The sequence below is a fragment of the Beta vulgaris genome, chromosome 1 (assembly GCF_026745355.1).
Source record: "Beta vulgaris subsp. vulgaris cultivar EL10 chromosome 1, EL10.2, whole genome shotgun sequence".
Lineage (NCBI taxonomy): Eukaryota > Viridiplantae > Streptophyta > Magnoliopsida > Caryophyllales > Amaranthaceae > Beta > Beta vulgaris.
This window is the reverse complement of record NC_079202.1, coordinates 3,293,179-3,307,656: the sequence shown is the minus strand read 5'-3', so window position 1 is coordinate 3,307,656 and position 14,478 is coordinate 3,293,179. Positions and strand designations below refer to the sequence as shown.

Here is a 14,478-nt window from a genome sequence, read left to right as displayed (position 1 = left end):
AATTCATAATGAGGACGAGCCTTGTTCAAAACTTTAATTGAATCCAAGCTTGATATATATCCTTCATGATCCACAACTAGAAAAGGAAGTGGTTCTCCACAGATTTTCTATATAATATATCTCTATTATTTGAGTTTTTCATTTCCGAAATAAGTCATATATCATTTACACAACTTAACATTGACATTTTTACAATATATTCTACAGTTTTAAGCTTTCTTATTTCTATATTCTGTCTTTAAGCTCTCTCTTAACATTAAATAACATCTATAAATTCTTCTCTTTATCTATTTCTATATATCTCACGATCTCTTAATAAATTCTTGTGCCACGTTTCCATAAAATGTTACAAGAAAAAATAATATGGAGGAATAATTTTCCTTAATATAATATGACTATAGTTAAATAATGTACATGTCATGGTCATGACTCATGACTATAGTTACTTGATCAATTCGTAAAATTAGGATGGGGGGCCACTTCATTAAGAATTAAGATATCCAATCCTCAAGAAAAGACTTATAGTATTCAACGTCCAATATTCATGCACCATATATTGGCCTCAAAGTCAGAGCACTAGGCTTATAAATACTAATTCTTTCTGGTGTTTTGTTTAATCCAAACAACTCTTCTCTTCTCTCTCTAATAATCAAACACAAAAAAATTATAGTAGAATAATAATGGAGGTAACTTTGATCAACGTTGCAACTTCTTTAGTCTGTATTTTTACAATAGCATGGATGTGGAAAGCATTAAATTGGATTTGGTTGAAGCCAAAAATACTAGAAAGATGCCTTACAAAACAAGGATTTCGAGGGCAACCTTATAAGGTATTGTTTGGTGACACCAAAAAAATAGCTCAAATGGTGAAAGAAACCACTTCTAAGCCTATGGAGCACTTTTCAAATCATTAACCCCTCGAATCTTCCCATTTCATCATCAAACAATGGAGAACTATGGTATGTTTTATTACTAACTTGTCTTTAAATATTATAACAACTTGTTTCTTCTTTAGGTTTATTGTGAGGTGCGACCTTATTTGAAAATATACACGAGACAAAATAATTTTAATAAACATATCACCCATATTATATATATATTGGTGAAATGGTATGGTTTGAGTTTGTGAATATTGAAAAGTAAATTAACATAAGACAAAAGAAGTAATGAGTTTTAATTTCTGTGTTTAACGTAAAAATTTATACATCTAGACCGGCCTACTCCGCTTTTACCTAGGATGGGAGCTAGTTGTTAAATGTTTTGGGGATAGTCTTGAATTTTTGTTGGTTCTAATGTGCTAGGGTCATAGGAGTTGTAGGGATTAGTACAACTAATTAATTTATAGATTAAAAGTTAACTAGGTAGTACTCTCTTTGTATTTTTTTTTGTTTTACCTACTTGGAATCTTAACACCATTTACAAGTAAAAAGAATCTTCTGAACTCTTTTCAATATTAAAGAAAAAAAAATATGATCATGTGGCCTGTCCAGATCTTGTTTAATTCGTCTCATAAAACTTTATTGATATCTAATCGTTATTATTTTTACTAATATGTAATAAAAGATGTTTAAGGTCAAAGAATTACATTGGCAAACACGAACATCTAAAGTATAGGAAGAACAAAAAAATACAGAGGGAGTAATATTTTATATGATCAAATCATATTAGAGCATAGTTGTAATGCAAAAATGAGCAGCAAAAAAATCTTGTTTATAATGTTTTGAAAAATGTATTTTTGTTGAATGTGGTTATCCAGTCAACTTTTGGTAAATAACTTTCCAGTAATTTGGTCAAAATCTAACTTTTGTGGTGAATGGAGCATCTTTTGGCAAAAAAATTGGACTAAAACTGAAAGATTGATCATTTCACATGTGTTAAACATTTAGTAATTCATTTTACCAAGAATATACTTATAACAGTATTATAATGCTAACTATTTAACACAAATTATTCAAACAAGTCAATCGAATTAACAAATTGTTAATTACTAAATAAGACCTAAAGTGACTTTTATCCTGAAATAAAAATGACGTACTTTAACCATATTACTACATATTGGCTTCATATATAACTTTGACCATACTAATTACTTTTACTAATATATAAATTTAATATTATAATTAAATAATACATTTTGGATTAGTTTTAATGTGTGTTTTCAAAATATTAACATTTGGTAATTTATTATAATTGTATATTTAAGATATTAAAACTCATAATTATTTATTTGCTAAAGTGAAAGTGTAAATATTCGCATCCTAATAAACTGGAAAAAAGTATCATCTATTGATCTCACTTTCCTAGGTTACAAGTTTGCAACTAACAATAATACATCAATACCTAAAGTCTATTGAAGATTGAGACTGCCTATAAGGTTGGAAATATGTCTGCATCATAATATAAGTACTTCTTTGATTTCTACTACTCACATGATTTTTCAAACAAATAAATGTGAAAATATTATCTTGTGAATTTTATGATTAGCTTCTAAAACAACCAAAATTGTAAATAGTAACAATGAGATAACGGTAAAAATAGGTATTCTAAACTAACTTTTGTAAATTGAGAAATACTAATGAAAAACTTTCAAAAGATCGAGTAAAACATAAAAAATCAACCAACACGAAAGCATAACATAGAAAAAACCCAAAAAAAAAAAAAAAACACAAATGAGACAAACAAAGACACAAAGTTTCTAATACTAATTAGCTTAATTACTCAAAAAGGTTAGAGTATTGTGTTTTGGGGTGTATACCATATAGGGCGCCACAATTGCAATGATTATAGAGTACAATAAGATAAGGAAAATAATTAGTCTACTCACTGAGTAATATACCCACCACTAATAAAGAGTAATGGTAAGTGATAATAATTAGTCTATTAATAGTGGGTAGATTACCTACCATGTAGATGTAGCAATGTTCGTTACTAATAATTAAGTGAAAGTATTTTTGACATGATCAGGAGAAAAATCGTACTTTTGGAATGGACCAACACCAACAGTGATCATAACAAAACCAGAAGAAATAAGAGAAATCTGTTGAAGATTTATGATTTTCAGAAGACAGCAACTCCACTTTTGAAGAGGCTTACAAATGGCTTAGTAAGGCTGGAAGGCCAGAAATGGGCACAAGAAAGAAAGCTGCTTAACCCTGCCTTCCATATGGAGAAACTAAAGGTTGATCAGTCTTTAACTTATGAATTAAGTACAATTTAGTTTGAGTTATAAGGGACACAACGTCTAATTCTGGTAAATTTAAATGAGATTTATATGCCATTAGATCATTAATTAGGGTTAATAATGAGTTGAGCTGAGCTAGAACTTGGGATTGTTTGGCCTTGCTTGTTTAACTTACCTTCAGTAAAATCTCAAGCTTTTCAAGCTCAAATATTCAAGACTAGTTGAGTTTAAAACGGACATTGTTACATCTACCCGGTGCGTAACCTACCCACGCACTACTAATAGAAGCATTAAAATATTATTAATCATGTGAGTTGGATTCCACTATCATCATTCACCATTACTCTCTATTTAATTTCTATTAGTGGTGGGTATATTACCCGGTGGGTAGACTAATTATTTTCCGTTTAAAACACAACTTGAGTTCCGGGATTGTAACCAAATAAAAATCAGCCTTTTAAAATTTTAAGATTCTTATGATTAAGTTTTTATGATACATATATAATTAAAGATTTTCACAAGTATTATGTAGATTTTTATTATTTACACATCTAATCTTGTAATATGTAAACCGAAAATAGTTTATAGTATATGTCGAGTCTATTCACAAGTCTAGTCTTTCAAGTCGAATTTAGCTAGCTTCGCGCAACTCATAAATATTTTAAGTCAAGCTTTAGTAATTGTTTAGGAGACAACTCGGCTCATTATCGCATTTGATTACAATATCATTGCTAATAATTGTTAGATCTTTGTTAAGGGGAGTGTGTGGCAAATCATTCTTAGTGTATTTATCATGCATTAGGGTACATTATTTTTAGCTTACTTTTACATATTTTCAGATTAATTTAGAAAAAATAGAGTAAGTTTAGAAAGTTGAAAAAAACTTTAGAAATGTTACTTTTACAACTTAATAATGTAATTCAATTGATAATTAAAAGTCGGATTAAAGGATTAATATTTTTAACACTTGAAAAAAATTGATATTATTGTAGTTTTTTTTATGATAATCAATATTGTGTATGAAAATGAAAGTCACTTAAGTTGGTTCCCTTCCAAAGTTCTCTCCCAAATGAATTATTTCCCCTCCTAAATTTTCCTTAGGTGCATCAAACCTCTTTATGTTTAATTTATAGTTTTTGTAATTTAATGGGGTTTTTAAGAAAAAAAAAATTACTTTTTTCTTTATAAGTTAGGTTTATCCACCTTATTAATGTATATCTCTTTTTGACCTGGAAAATATATATGCATCGTTATCTTAATTTTACTCTTCGTCTCTCTATCCTTTTCACTTTTCTCTTATACGCTTCTACCTTTTTTACTTTTTATTTGCGTTTTACGCATCTTTTTTCACTTTTTCTTTACATTCTACGCTTCTATTTGGCAAACTATGTATATCTTTTTCTTTTTCACTTTTCTCTTCTACGCTTCTATGTGATAAAATAGAAAAAAGAGAAGTATAAAAACTATGCAAAAATAAACATGAATTATATTTTGGGACGAAAATAATAGTTTTGTTTCCATCAATAAATCTTAAAAATTAATATGACCTAATTTTCTCCAAAAATTACAGCCATCCCAATTTACTTACACCTCTTAAAGCTCTCCCCTTCTGGCCCCCCTACCCCTCAACCCACACGTAGTCACGTAGGTCCCTTATTTGAGGTGATTAGCCATCTCTTTCTTTCTATTCTTAACGCTATATAATAGGTCAATAGCTACTTGATAAATCATCCCAAGTATTAGGTATTCCTCTTGCGAAAAGGACAACCTAATATTTTTTCCTTGTCAAAAAAAAAACTTGATAAATCATACGAATAGCTTTTTTGTATGGCGATACAAATAGCTAATTTAATATACTAATTTAAGAAATATACGATACAAATAGTGTAATTATTTTTAAGCGGAGGAAGTATATCATAAAACTGCAATTTTTGTTACAATTTTATTTTTGCATGTAATCGATCACTTTTTATGTATAGCATATGGTGCCAGCATTTCATGCGAGTTGTAATGAGATGATTCAAGAATGGGAGAAGATGACATCGAAAACAGGAAGTGAAGAACTAGAAATGTGGTCATATCTACACAATCTTTCAGCAGATGCAATATCTAGGGCAGCATTTGGAAGTAGTTTTGAAGGAGGAAAGAGGGTTTTTCAACTTTTAAGAGAACACATTTCAATTACTGTTCAATCCTTGCAGTCAGTTTATATTCCTGGGTCCAGGTAATTCATTTTATTAGGATTCAGTTTTTTCTTTTTAGTGTAGAGAGAATCATAAGGACGAATGATATAAACGAGATTTGATTTTAGGTCTTCAACAACACCTACTAGTACAAGACTTTAATAACCAATTAATATAAGCTAGTTAATTGGGTGGTTTCATGTGGTAGGTATTAGAATAATGTAATTAGTGAACACTGTGCACTTATCTTAATTAAGACGAATTAAAGGAAAAAAAAAATTAAAAGAAAGCATAAAAACTAGCTACATGAAATAATGAGGATTGAATATCGAAAATGGAAATATGCATATGTGTAAAAGGTGTACGTAACAATGAATCAAGTATATAGCTTGGATGTAAATTATAAATATATATATATGGTGATTATAAAGTACTATTATTAGTTGATTAATTTGGAGTTCTGCAGAGATATTATACTTCATATTGGAAAGAAAATAAAGGTAATTTAAGGTTTTAAGACGTGAGTTACTGATATATCATATATGGTTCTTTATAGATGAGGTTTCTCTTGAATATTAATTTCTTAAAATTTATGTGTTTTCAGAATATTTCATGAGAATTTTTGGTATCAGAGATAATGACGACTTGCACTTACAAAAACAGATACATAAATTAATAACAATCTTATAATCCAAATACAAACAAAACGAAGTCACATGTCAAATGACATGGTGGCCTATAAAATCCTTGTGGAATTATGACATCCTCATTTATTACAATTGAATTAACTCTGTTGTTGATTTAATTAGGGTATGCACTTTTCAACTAACTTTTTTCCAAATTAAACTTACTTTCATGACTAAAACAACATTATACTATTCATCACTACTACAAAAAAGGGCAAAGATAACTGTTAAATAAGACTTTACATAACAGTTTTGAGGTGTTATCCAAGTCAATGTAATGTAAAGTAAACATAACACCTGATCAAAGTGTTATGTTTGCCAGAGAAAACATAACAGTTATTTATAATGTAGGTTATGCCACTAGATAACACATTTTGTAAATAAGTGTTATGTTTGCTATTTATATGACAAATTGAAAGAAGGAAAATTTAACACTTATCTTGAATAGCTGTTATGTTTTCCTATAATATATATAACATATATTACCTATAACTGTTATCTATGATATTTTTTTAAAAATAATCAAATTATTATTTCACGCGCATATATTATTGACGGTAGGCAGCACGCAGACATTGATGGTACAATACATGTATCTGTTGTATAATTAATACTCAACCCATAAGATCTTACAACTAATAAATTAAATTGATATTCCAAACTTCCAAAATTCTTTATATTACAAAATAATTCAACTAATAATCATAAATCTAAACTTCTAAAAAAAACTACTATATATACATATTAATAATAATCTAAATCATAACAAGATCAAATCTATTCTATATATATAGCCACATCCACATGATATCAATATCCAAATCCAAAAATATAATGTATGTCCAAAAGTGGATTAAGGTCAAAAAAAAAAAAAATTAGGCGAAAAGTTAGAACTCATTCATCATTTGTGCTTCGTGTTGATCTCCGACATATGTAATCCACAACTCTCTGAGTTCATCAATTTTCTCCTGAGAATATGTTGGACCAATGCCTTGATAGTACTACGATAAAGTTAACTACAAAATAATTATTCATATATAAAAACTTGAAAAATAATTAAACTTTATAATTAATCATGTACAAATTAATTTATCATAGTTAGTAGTAAGATCATTCAGATATAAAATAATAATCAAGTATTCGCAACCAATTTATCCAAAATACTCTTAGCCTTATCTCTCTAATATAATATAGATACAAATCTATAGTATGAAAGATTCGTAATCATATAGAAATTTTTAAAAGCCAAATTATAACTAATGTTCAAGTACCTTATCAGGAATAACTAGTCGTCTCAACTGTACTGTCTCAAACATGTAGCGACACACATAATATCAACTGTTGCATTTACTTGAGTCTTTTCATCCATTTAGTTTGGTGGAGGCTGAATTCTTGGTGTTACTGCACCAGTGGTAACTGGTAATTCAAGGGGAAATGTGATAACCATTAAACAAAGAATAAATTAATACACACAAAGGTTTACATATACTAATTTATTTATGCAGTCACACTGTATGGTGGACACTAGACACCAACTGTTTTCTTGATTATGTATGCGTTAGTGATTGATTCCAAATTAATGTGTGAATGGCAGCTGAGAAAAATTAGTAACATGTATGCTAAATGTCAACTCATGGTTGATGAGTTGAACCTATATACAAACAAGTGATCTCACTAGCCAGCAGAAACTATGAAATGCATGTCTCTGTGACAAATAGTAAAAGTGACAATCTAAATGCAGATTTTCCACCTCATTTTGATTTCGGTGAATCAACAAGTATAACAATAGAATTTGCACCATAAACCTTCAATGTATGACTAATTGACAATTTCACATTAAAATCTAGCTTCCGCTCACTAAATGTCAACTCATGATTTATGAGTTGAACCTATATAATTAGCTTCCTCCCAAAATGTGGTAGATAATATGCAGAAGAACCTTCATCAGAAAAAACTGTCCATTGAAATATTTTTCCATTCAAGGGAAATGTGATAAGCATTAAACAAAGAATAAATTAATTAAGGAAATTCTGCCTGCAAGTACCTACTATAACATATTGAAAACAAGCTTGCATTTCTTTTCCAAAGAGCTACTATAACAAAATGTGATGATTGCTACTCTTCACAGGCAGTAAATAATTCTATGGTGATCATTCAAGGGGTAAATAGGCTCTTTTTTTTTTTTCTTTCACACAAAAGACCATACTTTTATCAAGTATTTTTAAATGAGTCTGTTTTTGCATATATTTGGACCCTTTTGAATTGTTGGTTGATTTCATACAACCAAAATCCATATTGAAGTCTAATGGACCTAAAGTCCAGTGAGGAGTGTTAAAGAGGAAAATCCACATGCAGATTGACTGTTATAATTTTAAGAAGGAACACACTACACTTGTACATAGTCAGACCCTATTCTTGCAAAGGTCCTCCACTTCCTCTTTCCATCAGATAGTTATAAGTTAGGTCTCATCAATTCCTATAAATGAGTTCAGCTAAACTCAGTAAGGGTATAATAAGATGTCTGAACTTTCGTATTCAAAAACCTACATAGCCAGGCCTAAAGTCTTCAGCACCTAATTGAACCCTTTAAAAGTTGCACCAAATTACATTAAAAGTGAAACTGCCAGTCTGCCAGTTCATCTAAAACTAAAAGAGTAAGAGCTACTCGGCAAACAAACTTTATATCTAACAAAAATTTGAGGAACCTACATGTTTCTGAGATTTCCCCACAGAAATTCAGTGAGGTGGAAGATATGAGGCTTCTGAGTTGAGGGGTTTGCGTGGCATGTTTATTCTAAATAGAGGTGGAAGATATGAGGCTTTCTGCTAATCTTCTTTCGGCAGAGACATATTCTCGCGAATCATCTATACTGTTCTTGGTAATAATTGTAGAATAAGTGTGCTGCATAGATCCTAATGTTTCTGAACACAAGCATGTACACATGCACAAAAAGACTCAGACGCATATAATTAGCTTGACGATTCCAAATCACAAAGTTGCACCGGTTAATAGTACGGAAAAAAAAACTATGGACTTGGGTACGAATTATGATGTACACAGCCTTGCCCTGAACCTCCGCAGGAGGAGCAGAGTTAATCAGAAATAAATGAGATACCTCTTGTTTTTGAGTTTCAGACTGCACATATTTGATTATTCCATCTATAATCCAGTCAGGAACAGATGGAACTGGTGTGGTCAAGGGCGGTAGTATCTCAACTACACCTCTATTCCCTCTTGTAGCAGCAACCTCTACTGCCTTCTGACCATCCTGTTTGTTGAATAAAAATTAACTTCAGAATGAGGCACAAGGGTTATGGATGAAATAGAGTAATTAAATAAAGTAGTACACAAAAAGATGCACATCACCCATAGTGCTGGAGACAAAAAGGACTCCTCTCCTGCGAACTTATGTTTTTCTATACTATTGCAAAGCTATGGCTCCCCTTGTAAATGTCAATTTATAGGGTACGCTGGATCGAGGTAGAGAAAGTCTCTACCCTGTCTCCAATAATTCAGTCCCTTATGGGTCTTAGTTAAACCATCATCCTTAATTATCATCAAAGCTTTACCTACTTTAACAATCATAATGGATATCTGAGTGGCCAAATTTAGATTAAAGGTATCAAGAGGTCGTATTGATTGATTGATAATGGATATCTGAGATGTTAAATACACACATCCAGCCATATATGTTATACGAATACTAACTGCTACATTCACAAGCAATTATGCAGTTTAAGGGTGCATTCTCTTCACTTGAATATTGTTGAATGTCATTAAACATATTGGAATTATCTGAACTAACTTCCTATTGGAGAGTTTATTGTTATAGCTTTTTAGAACTTATGTAAACTAGTCTAAACTTATGTCAGCTTATTAAAACTTATGTCAGCTTATTTTTCTGAAACTTCTTTTTTTTAGGGTGAAGAGAACACATACTTAATAACAACAATTATTATGATCAAGCTGGGATGGTCAGCATTAACGTACTGACAAGTGAAACTGAGAGCGATTCTAGGATTGACAAAGGACGGGGTCATATTTACTTTCATGACGCTCAAAACGAAGCAGAAATCTAAGACATAAAGAGTCCTAGTAAAATTGTAACAGAACATTTTGTCATTACTTCACTCAAACTGCTCTTAAACCTATTACAAATACAAATTCTTCCAGGAAGGTGGAAATATACTGCAAAAAATGAGAATATTTAGCACATACCTTTTCTCAGATTGTTGGGTTCTTTTTACGAGAACAGTGGACGCTGCACCGACGACTGCAATTGCTATTGTCAGAGACAAAACTGTTTCCGGCAACGCAGAAGATATTCTTAAGATAAATTATTTCTAAACTCATCAATTCAATTTTTTTAAATAAATTAATTAGCTCTCTTCATGAGCATTAACTAACCCATTAGAAATTCAAACTAATTCTTGGTTATACAACTCGATATTCAAAAAATTAGGAAATATTTATAGATAAAACAAAATAGTCATCCCTATGTAAAACTCAGTCTTTAACATGGCATGAAAAGTGAGGAAAACAAACAAAAGAGAAAACAAAAATGGAGTTCTGATAACTCCAAAGCTCCATACCAAGATTAATGTTGTCCTCAATTGAAAATAACACTAAATTCTGCCTCTGTATTCAGATTAATGCTGTCCTCAATTCAAAATAACAGTAAATGCTATATCTTTAATTTAGGTTTATGCCTTGAAAAATTATGCACTCGAAAACTTGACCAATTTAATCATTCACTTGTTCATAAACCTAAATTCCAAATCCAAGACACACTGATTCACCATTCATATACAAGAATTTCAAACTACACTTTATTATTTGTCATCTGAAATTCCCATTATTGGCATTATGTCTTTAGTCTGTGTCTCCTGGCTCTCCTCACTCTGCCGCCATCTCATACACCATTAAAAGACCTCATCCGGCATTAACAAATCTCAAAAGCTTCATGAAATTTCTTCTCCTCACAAACTAATAGAAGTAATCAGAATTATGTTTAAAACTTGCTATTACTTTTTCTCACAAATAAATGTTTGATATGCTCATAGAGATGTGTGATTACATACAGAGACTTACATTACCCAACACTTCATGAAATCATTGTAACACTACACTAGCAGCAGAAAATGAAGTTTAATTACCAAATTTGATTAAATTACCGAAAATTGAACAAAGGGATAGAAAATTAACAATATTAACACTACACTAACCCACGAAAATCAAATTTTTTTATGTATTAGGAATAGAAAGGGATAGAAAATTAAGAATTACCTTCATTTGCCGGTAACAATGGCGATTATTGTTGTCGGTTTCTCCCAAAACGACTTGCTCGGTTGAATGAACTTGCGAATCCCACGAAGTTTGCTGGAATCAACCAAAGATGAGAGCCGGAGGTGAGAATCGGAGGTGAGAACCAGAGGTGGGAAACAAAGATGAGTGCCGGAGGTGAGAACTAGAGGTGAAGGCGGGAACGAAGGTTGAAACCGGAGTTGAGCGAGTGGTTATTCTTGGTTCAGTCGTGCTTGTTTAGGGAAATTGCAAAAGGGTTTAGCAAGGGTAATTTGGTTCCTAATTTCTAGCAAGTAAACCGTTATTTTGAATATAATTATTTTTACAGATTTTTTTTATTATTAATAATAAATTGAAGCACCACGTTTCCATAAAAAAAATTTAAAAAATAAAACACCACATAATAATTCTATGGCAAAGATAACACACATTAAGATAAGTGTTAACTGATATATTTTCAATACAAGGTAAGATAACAGTTCTTATGTCAACATGTTAAATTTAGACTTTACATAACAGTTGCTAAGATAAGAGTTAATTTAGCCGTGTTATCTTTGCCCTTTTTGTAGTAGTGGGGGCGTTTGCTTCTCTCTTTTCATGCACTAGTGTTCCTCCATCCTACTCTAGGAATATCCTGCAATTTTTTTATGATTCTAGTTAGTTGGTCTTTAATTTCTGTTGGAACATTTATAGGGTAATGGGTTTGATACTCATATGATTCTATACTAGAAGAGGAGGAGGTCTAGTATGCAAAAGATTAGAGTACACAAAGTGACAAAAGCACGTTGAAAACAAGGGGAAAACAGAAGCTGGTCACGGGTCGCGACACCCGTCGCGGGTCACGACCTGGGAGCCATCGCGAGTCGCGACAGGCGTCGCGGGTCGCGACTTGTCTTCTGCCTTGATTGGAACGTGAAAAGATGCCTTGACGGTTTTCAACCGTTGTGATGTGTACGTTTACCTTTTAATGACACTTAGGTCCTTAAATCAGTGGATTAAAGGTCTTTAATCAGTGATTAAAAGGGGGGTTATGAAAGTAAAACCTTTGTGATTCCTATGAGGAAAGGGTTAGAAGAAAAATCGGAATTTTCTATACTCTCTAATCTTTTTGCTTTGCTTAAGAGAAACCTTGCGAACTTCTCTTGAGTGTTCTTCACAAACACAAAACATAAGTTCTTGTTGATTCACTTAGAAGATCAAAGTGGATTGTTCTCTCCATTGTATCTCAATAGTTATTTCGTGGTAACCCGGTGATCCTAGAGGGGCGAAATTAAACTAATAGGAAAGCGTAGTTTCCGTGCCTTGGAGTGGGATATCCGGTTCTCTCATTGATCACACCTAACACTTTCCTCTTTAGAATTGATCTCATTCACTGCTTGTCTGCAGTCCGAGGCAATGATTTAGTTCTTCCAAGCTTCGTCTCGTGCCCATTGGAGGCCGAGAGTATAGCTTGAATTTTAGGCTGCTTTAGAGTTCCTGCAACAAGTTTTTGCGATGAATCCTTTAAACCATCTTCCCGTGTTTGACTGGCATAAGCCTCTAATACCTGTAACTAGATTCAAGGACAAGTACGAAGCATCTACATTGATTTTCATCAGACCATGGGGTGGGGTTTGCCATTTGGGTGGGTTTGGTTTTGGGTTTTTGGGAGCTTTTGTGTTGGGTTGGGCAAAGAACCATTCTTGAGCAAACCAAGTTAAATTTTTTATAAAAAACATCCTCATTTTCATTTTTGTTTTTTGAAGATCCATTTGTTTCTTGTTTTCCAAATTTCCCAAAGGGTAAACGAGAACAAGACATTCCAAGGGATTTTTCCATGGCGGATTTCACTTAGAGCGAGATTTTCCTCTAACCATCGGTGTAGATGTTGGTTGTTGACTCGGGTGGGTCTATTTATCTTATTCCACACACTACTTGCTCTTGGGCAATCTTTGAGGATATGAAGCATATTTTCTTTTGGGTGGAAGCAAGTATTACATTCTAGGGAGGGTGCGCATTTTCTAAAGAAAAGATTTTCATTAGTAGGGTTCCTCTCCCACCAGGTTTGCCAAAGGGAGAGTTTGATTTTGGGGTGACCTGGAGCATTCCAAATGATGTTCCAGTCGCATTCAATTGTTTCATGGTTTTTTAGGCGCTTACTTTGAATGTGGGAGATTGCATCTTTGTCAGACCAATTTACTTTTTTTGACAAATCTTTCTTAATGGTATCATTGAAGGTAATATATAAATGAAAGTTTTGTAAACTTAGCCTACAATTTTGAGATGAACTAATGTGGTCAATTATTCTTAATATGTTTTCTATGTAAATATATGATTCAGGCCTAGAGAACTATAATCATGACTTGTTTGGGGTATAGTCCTGCACATATTTCACCCAAATAGATCAAATCTGTCATTTGCAGATGAAGTCAAGAGTCAAGACAGCTGATCAGGTTTGCATAAAGTTTTCGCTTCATGGCAAACTCTATGGTGCTTGTTTGCTGAGTCTATGTATGCTCAATAGTTGCAAAGATACGCTAGAAGGTTTCTGTGGCAAGAAATTATTAAGCAAAATTTGCTTAAACGTTTCTTGTGTTTGTATAGAGAATTAGAGGGGAAAGTTATTCTGTAATTTTTATTTCTATATGTTGGTGTGGGTAGTTTGACAATCGAATAGTCTCTAGTTCATACCCTGCTAGAGTATGTAATATATCGTGTTTATTAACATCTTTGTATATTAATCAAGTGAAGGTTTGTGTTTCTTGCTCCGATTCATGCTCAATCCATTCCACTGCTTCTTGCTGTCCCTCGTTCTCTCCATTCATTCCCTGCTTCGTTTCTACCTCATCTGAAATTTGTGTAACCTTTTCAATCTTCCTCTCATCAGTCCGAGAAAAAGATTCATGATTGCCTTCAAATTCAGTGTTCATCATTGCTTGATTATTTCGAGAGGATCTCGAAACACCCCTTCCCAAGAAGGAACTCTAGTATCACCACTAGCAGACCCTCACAAGGAAAACTAGAGGGAACATGTTAGATAATCTGATCCTCTCAAACTTCTTTTTCTTTTTGGGTTTCTGTTTTTGCATTGTAATTACTAGTCTATGCTTCGATTTCTTCCAGCTACCATTTCATAGATGCATA

The 14,478-nt window shown here is 32.2% G+C and overlaps 1 long non-coding RNA gene across 2 annotated transcripts; it reads left to right on the top strand.

Moving 5' to 3' along the window:
* The first annotated feature begins 617 nt into the window (after nucleotides 1–617).
* Nucleotides 618–14,196, top strand: LOC125499063 (uncharacterized). 2 transcript variants are annotated; one of them, XR_008969178.1, is made up of 4 exons: nucleotides 618–959; nucleotides 2,965–3,178; nucleotides 5,161–5,405; nucleotides 13,675–14,196. It is a non-coding gene; the product is annotated as an uncharacterized LOC125499063 (long non-coding RNA). The 2 variants fall into 2 exon arrangements; XR_008969168.1 differs by lacking the exon at nucleotides 13,675–14,196 and adding an exon at nucleotides 9,973–12,961.
* The last annotated feature ends 282 nt before the right edge of the window (nucleotides 14,197–14,478 follow it).